The following is an 8,591-nucleotide window of genomic DNA, read 5'->3' as shown; positions in this document are numbered from 1 at the left end:
GACCAATGACCATCAGCTGCAGAACATTTTTGACAACCAGGAGGAGCAAGTAAAAGGAGCATCCGGAGAAGCAGCCGCAGTCTTGGGAATGCAATGGGATATAGAAATTGATTACTTCAAATTTTTTTCCAAGTCGGTGGCCCAGTATTTAGTGGCTGGCCAGCTCGACACGAAACATACCCTACTGAAGGTTGCTTCTCCAATTTATGACCCACTTGGCATTCTATCGCCATTCACCACCACTGCGAAGCCTTTGTTTCAACGCCTTTAGGTTTTAGGCCATTCCTGGGATAAAGAACTGCCTGCGGAGATCAAGACGCAGTGGGCAGCCTGGTGTGCAGACGTAATACAGCTCGGCCACATAAAGATTCCGCGTTGCGTGAGAGACGGATTACATGGAGCACTTAAAGAGGCTGAACTGCATATATTCGTCGACGCCAGCCTGAAGGCTTATGGAGCATGTGCCTATTTGAGAGCATTTGATGAAGGTGGAAACTCCGCTACCTCTCTGATAGTTGCGAAGTCAAGAGTGGCACCTATTAAGACATTAACGCTTTCAAAGCTCGAGCTTATGGCCACGGTAGTGGGAGCCAGATTGCTAAAATACATTTGCTTCTCGTGGGATTTCAAGCATTTCCATTGCTTCATGTGGACTGACTCCGTGACCACACTGAGCTGGATTCCCGGAAACCATAGCAAGTGGAGTCAGTTTGTAAAGCACAGAGTGACTGAAATAACGCAAGTTACAGAAACAGCGTTATGGCGCTACTGCCCTGGCGAAGACAACCCGGTGGATGTACCGACTAGAGGTATACCGATAAGGACTCTACGTGCATGTCGCTATTGGTGGTATGGACCTGAATGATTGTCCCAGCAAAATGCAGGCTGGCCTCCAGAACCTAACCAGTACTAACCGATAAACGAAGAGGCAGAGATTGAGACGCAACATGTATTTCTTCAAGTGTCGTCCAGAAACTTGCACCCGGTGATCAATATAAGGAAGCATAAAGACCTGCAGAAGCTCCTGCGCGTCATCGCCTGGGTCTTTCGCTTTGTGAATCGATGCCGTGGACTTCAAACTTTGCTCAGCGAAACAACTTTGGCACGGGAGCTAAGCAAGTCTGAAATGTCTTGGGTTCGATATGTTCAGCTGGAAGTATTCGCCAAGGACGTCGAACAACTGTAGCTTGCACACACTCTCCCCAAACAGTCTATCCTAGTTGAGTGAAAGCTCAAGACGGGAAGTTTTCAGAAAACCATTGCAGAGATTGTTGATTGATTGATTTGTGGGGTTTAACGTCCCAAAACCACCATATGATTATGAGAGATGCCGTAGTGGAGGGCTCCGGAAATTTTGACCACCTGGGGTTCTTTAACGTGCACCCAAATCTGAGCACACGGGCCTACGACATTTCCGCCTCCATCGGAAATGCAGCCGCCGCAGCCGGGAATTGAACCCGCGACCTGCGGGTCAGCAGCAGTGTACCTTAGCCACTAAACCACCGCGGCAGGGCCAGTGCAGAGATTATACAGACTAGAATAGAGCGACGTTACTGGGGGGCGGGAGTATATTGGCAAGGAAAAGGAATAAACGCGTGCAGGCTAGTACTGCAAAATAAGAAGAAGAAGAAGTTGAAAACGAGAAACGGCGTTCGGTCTGGTTTCTTCGCCGATCGGTAGTTTTCCTTTACAGCGTACTTCACTTTATGACAGAATTGCTGCAGCAATTAAACCTTCAGTTTTTAGAGCTAAGGCTAACGCCTTACTCAAACTGGGGTTAGACGGCCGAAACTAAATTGGGAGCAGTTTTTGGAGCAGCGAAATTTCAATTTTGGAGCAGCTAGCAGCCTTTATTAAGTTGTCCTGGGAGCTTAAAAATACCTATGTTCAGCAATGTGGGGGCACCAGTGCATATTTTAATTGGCTCATAACACACATTCCACTGAAACAGATTTTGAAGGAAGTTTTTGAATAGATTATCGCTAGGTATGAACTGCACTAATTTTTTACATAACACACACGTGACCTATCTAACCCTCGTAACACATGAAAAATCTAAAAAAGGTTTTGTTGAAAGCTAGGTTCTGCAGAAACATTAAAAAGAAAACACACATCACACTCAAAAAGAATATTAAAAATTGTGATTGCACAAGAATCTTAGTGATGTAACAGTGGTCATTCGCTTAAAAAAGCCTGACATAATAACGTCAAGAGCTTTTAACAAACAAAATCATGCTGCACTGCCGTTGGCGGCCACCTCATGCAGGACCACCTCCAAGAGTGCACCGCGAGAGCCAAGAAATCTCGCCGCATAGACTATCTCGTAAAGCATGTGCACATGGCACTAAGTGATATGCGAGTGATACTGATAACGCCTCTCCACATGAGCAACCATGCACTATTATTAGAGCACAAGTTGACCAGTTTTATATTTTTTCAATATCTATAGGTCATCCCTGTCGATGATGAACCTCCAATAAGACATCGACTTGCGATTGCTGCCTGCGCCGCTCCTTGACTCGCGTAAAGTGCTCGCGCACTACAGGTGAAAAATCCCTGTCCATGCAAACAAATAGCTGATCATAGAGAGGTAGGTTTTATTGCAAAAAAAGAAGAAAAGAAAGAAAACGAAGTCACACTGTCGCCAACTGAAACACTGATTGAGATAAGCCAAATGCTTGCGTAGCCCAGGGCCGGCACGCATGCAGCGACAGCTCTTTAAGCACTTGTTGCGAGTTTCGATTACAAAACGAAGCAGTCCTGAATCGCCATTAATGAAAACTGTGCCAAGTGATTGCCCATGCATAACGAGTCACGAATAAAGCACCAAGGTGCCCGTTAATATCGTTTACAATGATTTGAACACTCGTTTTGTCACCGCGGCTTCGCATGTAACCAAGTGTTTTTGTCTACCTGCAGACACTGACGTGCTGATTTCATTTGCGATGGCTTTTCTTAAATGCAAAACGCAATGAGAACTCGCCTGTCTAAATAAATTAGTAGCTAATGAGTGTCAACTGAGAATAGGTTGCACACATTCTGCCGCTCACGGAACCCATTTTGAGAACCCTTGTGCACGTGCCAGAGCATCCGGGAGACGTGTTGGATGCAGAGAAAAAATAACTCCCCGTTTACAGCTACTCGCTCACAGCAAACACGTACTCGTAGGTGACGGCATGCAGCAGCATCAACATGAAAGCCACATTGCCTGGAGGACCCCGCAATGCACGACAGAGAACCGGAGAGTCAACCCCGCTATGCTTGCCACCCAACTCGGTGGTTTTCGCTAGCCAACAGTGGCGCTAGAACACACAGCCTTGCTAGTGGAAGCAGCACGCTCGATGTACGACAGCACATTTTTGTGGGGTCATGCATATTTTCTAAAGTTTAAAGATTATGGCGGCACCATGGGAGCCTTTGTCACTAGAAAGATGGAAAGTGAAAAAAAAAACACAATTCGGTGCGTCTTATTAGTCAAACTAGCCATTTTTTCCCTACTGAAGCTGAGTTCGGCATCAAAATTCTAGCTTTCGAGGCTGTTTCGGAGCAGTTCGGTGCAATTTTCTTGATTACTAAGCTTTTAGAGCAGTTTGGCGCAAAGAAAAACGGATATGTATTAAAAATGTGCAATGTGAGCAGCTGTCTCACTCCTTACCAATGCATGTGTGTTGGCAGTACAGGCCCAGGTCACAACAGCCTCTTTTGCCTTACACATCAGCTTATTCCAGCTGCTGCTGCTGCTGCTGCTGCTGCTGCTGCTGCTGCTGCTGCTGCTGCTGCTGCTGCTTGCTGCTGCTGCTGCTGCTGCTGCTGCTGCTGCTGCTGCTGCTGCTGCTGCTGCTGCTGCTGCTGCTCTGGCATCGACGATGGCGGTGAGAACAAACGTAGACGGCGTGGAAACGCTCCTGACACCTATCCTTAGCGAAGACGGAAGCCGAATTCCACAGGGCGACGGTTTTGCCTACAGTGCACCAGGTAGGCATACACCTGTTTTGTCTGCTGATTATTATGCATAGCGCCTGTGATAATAGAGTTCAATAAGTAGGTGAATGTTTTGACACCAAATTAGGCTGGATGCCAGTGCGCTGCTTGGTACTCGGACGGGCGTGTAATGTGCATCTCGCATATTTTGGCACCACAATCGCTTTGCAGGCACTCGTGTGGACAGCATTTGTTAACACAAGGCCGTTTAACAAGGCTTTAAAAACGTGAACTGCGACGTGTTGTGTTCGTTTTATTGCCTGTGCATAATGTTACTACGGGCATGTTGAGAAGTTTTAATGGCCACGTTAAAGAGATTTCAGGGTAAGCAAGTTAACCCTGAAATATCTCGCAAGCACGTGTACGTGGTCAACAGTTTTGACGTTGCCTTCCGTCGTCTTTTGCGGAGCCTTTCAAATCGTTCCATTCTTCGCGTTGTGGCTCTTTGTTAGGTCCTCAGTATTTTTATCTCAATATATTCGCCATCTTCACAATGTTGTGTATATTAAATGGCGGTTCAGTGTGTAAAAAAAAAAACAAGGATACTTCATGACCACTTTTTTTTCCCAACAAAATAATGCTCGCAAGACCCAAGCAGTTCACTTACCCCAAATTTAGTACGCAGTAATGCAAGTATTTAAAGGTGCAAAATATAACATTCTTTTAATATTTTGTCTTTCATGCACATCTGTGGTTTCATTATTTCCTACAACATGTACGATTTTGTCAAATGAAATGGCATCATGCAACTTTTTAATCTGCTACAAAGCCTTCCTGAAGCATGACTCTTGCTACATTTTCTTTATAGATGGAACAGTAATCACATTGGTTTTTGAGAACAATGGGCCACAGCAACAAAGCTTTGATGATGACTATGACTTTGCTAGTAAACGTTTGTCGGACGTTCCACTTGTGGCACCCAGCCAAGCTAGTGAACATCCTCCAGAGCCTGAGCTGTGGAGCGGGCAAAAAACAAGATCTTTAATTAACAAATATAAGGAGCTTAAAGATCTTGTCGGCAAAAAGGGTGGCTTTCGGTAAGTGTTATTTGGAGTAATTGTGAAATGCACCACATGTCTAACCTATACATGTTGTTTCTCACACATGCCAAGTCTTTCTGTTTGTGATCATTGTATTTTTGCATGTATTTCTTTCAGCACGAAAAAGGCTTTGTGGCAAACACTTGCCGAAATGATTTCTAGAGAGTTTGAATCTCCGTGTAGCCCACTGCAAGTACAGAACAAATGGAAAAGTCTCGAGCGGGCTTACAAACGCACCAAATCAAAAAAATAACTCCTCAGGAAGTGGAAGGGTGTCTTGCGAATTTGAAGAGTGAGTACAGGTTATATTCAGCTATTCATCACCCTACTACCAATATTTTTTTTTATTTTTAGAGAACTGAGTGATGTTCTAGAAAAAGAACATCACATCACCCCGACAGTATTGATTACCCCAGGAAGGGTGATTGAAAAGAACAGGTAAAGTTATTGTACATGAAATGTAAATATTTCATGTTTGTGAGGTTACATTCATTTCAGGGACAGCCACGATGCAAGCAGGCCTAATGATCATCCACCAGTAAGTGCGTCTCAGGATGCAGAACCTGCCAGACCAGAAGGTGCGGCTGCTGCATATTCTGGCTCAGAAGAACCTGCGGAACACGAAGACCCAGCTGCAGCTGAAGAAGCGTCAAGCCAACCCCATAAAAAAAGGAAAAGGGTGGATTGCACGCCAATTCAATGTCTCCTTCAAGAATTTAGAGAAAGCCGGAAAGAGAGGGAGAAGCGGTCGAAGGCAAAGATGAGCCTTCTTGAACGCCTAGCGACTGCTGTCGAAAGCCAATGCAGAAAAAATTGCGAATAAATGGAGATGAATCAAAATTGTTTTTCTTAGACAACTAAATAGTCAACTCTTTAATACCACAAATTCTTCACCACATTCTCACTTCACACTATCGTTCATAAAATACTCATTGAAGCACTAACAGTGCTTTTGAGCAATAGCCTTTCTCAGACATTCACTGTATGCAACCAAACTTTGGTCTGTGACATCATTCTCATCATCATTTTGAACTTCTTCAATCTGCAGCTTCTTGGAGCTCAATGAGGAAATCTCTTTCTTTGTTGCATATGTTGTGCAACACACAAGCAGCCATTACTATAAGGCAGCACTGTTTGATTGTAGCAGCGTCAACAAAGTAAAGCCTTCGAAACCTTTGTTTCAGATGACCGAAGGCATTCTCAATGGCAGATCTCTGCTGCGAGTGGCACTTGTTATAGCGCTTTTTCTATGCTGGAAAGGTCTGTTCATTATCCCGGTATGGTGTCAACAACCACGGAAGCAAGGGGTATGCAGAGTCTCCAAGCAGGTAACTGTCTGCCCACTTCGTCTGAGCTACCTCGAAGAAAGGGCCTTCACAAAGCACCCTGGCATCGTGTGCAGATCCAGGAAATCCTATTAAAACGTCAATGAACTTGTTCCTGTCATTGCATATTCCCTGGAGCACCACAGGTGGAAATTTCTTGCGGTTAAAGTACGAATGCGGCGACTCCTCCGGCTTCTCTCTATGTGGCAACCGTCCACACAGCCTATGGTGTTGCGCGGACCTTTACCTTCGCTCCTTAGCAAAAAGCCAGTCTTGATCTGTTCTTGCTCATGACTGTCTGGCCAAGAAATGACTTCTTCACTTATACTGAGTAAAAAATTCAATACGCGCTCAATGCACGTGCGCACTGACGACTCAGATATATCAAATCTGTCGGCAAGGGAGTACATGCTCGACTGGCTACCGAGGTAGCTCAGCACTACCAAGCAAGTCTTGTTTGCACTAATCCGTGGGCGACCACCAGGAGAATCTGGGAAGAACGAGGACGTCTGGTAGCGGGCAACGAGATCCCCGAACGTTTCCTGTGACAGCCGAAACACCCGTTTATACTCGAAACCAAAATACCGGTCAACAACGTCCTCACAATACCTTGGCATGCGATTCCGGTCCAATCTCGCCGATTTCATTGCTATTGCTGCGACTAAGTCATCGTACTCTTCGTCGCTGTCAGAATCCATCAGCTCCATGGCGACATGTACGACAGTTGAAAGCAGGCCAGAGTTCATCTTCGTACAGAAAAGCTACAGGTGTGAGAATGTTAATTCACGAACGAAAACAACACACAGGGACGCACACACGACACACACGCACCCGCGCCCTTGTTTGGAACTCAGCAGAAGACATGGCACAACCACTGCACTTCGGCATTCGATTCTGCGTGGCGCTGCTATCCGGCTGCGTCGACACCGCTGCTACTCTTCTGAACTAGCCACGCACCCATCGTGCACCTATCGGGCACCACCATGAACCGGTTCCAAGTGGTGCAGGTGAATCGAAGGACCTCAAATGTGTTCTGTGGCCATTTCAAGTCAACTGACTGTCAAAATGGCAGTGACGGTCCTGTCAGGAAAAGTGGAGTGAACTAGTGAAGGTTCGTGTCCTTTGTTGTTTGTGTGCATGGTTAAAAGTGAGATATGTGTGAGAGTGTAAGTCGTAGGTGATGACGGTAGGTAAATTGCCGTGTTGATGGGTGCACTGGGCTGCTCAGCGTTCAGAGTGATCATGGATGCATTGTCACCAGCCGACCGTGGCGAGGTGTGGTTCGAAGCAGCCTGAAACAACAGCCAATCGCGATCAATTGGGCTTCGAAGCAGCCTGGTCTTAATGTGAAAGGATCGACTTTTGCTTCTGACACATGGCCCGACCCCGGGAAAGTCAAGTCAACGCCCGTGTCGAGGGTACTGATAGGCTGTCAGAGCGGAGCCTCAAACACTGGTGAGTGCATTGGGTGCGATACACGTGGTGATGAGGACACTGTGTCAAACTTTCGAGGAAGATTACAAACGTAGTTGATTGAGCTGTGTTGACTGCCTTGATACTGCTTTTATTTTTTCAGACTAAACGCGGACTCGAATGCCTGACAAAGCTGTCAGTTGTGACTATTGTTAAATAAATAAATTTCAGGCAACAAGCTTTGTTTTTTTGTAATAGTCCAGCACTGTCACCTCTCTGTAGATTGATACAGTATGTATACTCGAGACCTCGCAAGTGTTTTTCTTTTGATGTATGGAAATATCATGGAAAGAAGTAAATCCTAAGTAGTATCACTGCCCACAGAACCGGACCGGCCACGCTATCGTTGTTCTGAAAAGATACTGAAAAAGTCCTGAATTGTTGTTTTGAGGATGTGCTGAGGTTGTTGTGTGTATGGACAAGGAGACGGGATTAGCGCCTTTCTAGTACCTTAAGAGGACATTCTGAGGGCGTTATATTGTCCTCACGGAGGCATACTGAGGACGTCCTGAGGTTGTGTTTGTGTTGTCTGGGTGATAGGCGAGACTGGGCCAGGCGGGAAATGTATTCTTCGCTAGAAGACTGACATGAATTCCCATGGCTGCTAAAGAAGGAGACGTCGAAAAAGGTAGTCGGGGTGCGTCCGTACACGAGGTAAAACGGTGAGTAGCAAGTTTTTCGCTGAACGGCGGTGTTGTAAGTGAATGTCAGGAATGGTAAAAGAGTATCGCAGTTTTTGTGGTCGGGTTGGACGTAAACGGCTATCATGTTT

At 45.8% G+C, this 8,591-nt stretch overlaps 1 long non-coding RNA gene across 1 annotated transcript; it reads left to right on the top strand.

The window, feature by feature from the left end:
- The first annotated feature begins 4,799 nt into the window (after positions 1-4,799).
- Positions 4,800-5,816, top strand: LOC142817445 (uncharacterized). Its single transcript, XR_012895237.1, has 3 exons — positions 4,800-5,313; positions 5,376-5,459; positions 5,520-5,816. It is a non-coding gene; the product is annotated as an uncharacterized LOC142817445 (long non-coding RNA).
- Positions 5,817-8,591: the final 2,775 nt, after the last annotated feature.

This window comes from Rhipicephalus microplus, chromosome 5 (assembly GCF_043290135.1).
Source record: "Rhipicephalus microplus isolate Deutch F79 chromosome 5, USDA_Rmic, whole genome shotgun sequence".
Classification (NCBI taxonomy): domain Eukaryota; kingdom Metazoa; phylum Arthropoda; class Arachnida; order Ixodida; family Ixodidae; genus Rhipicephalus; species Rhipicephalus microplus.
The sequence above is the reverse complement of the archived record's forward strand: the minus strand, read 5'-3'. Positions and strand labels throughout refer to the sequence as shown.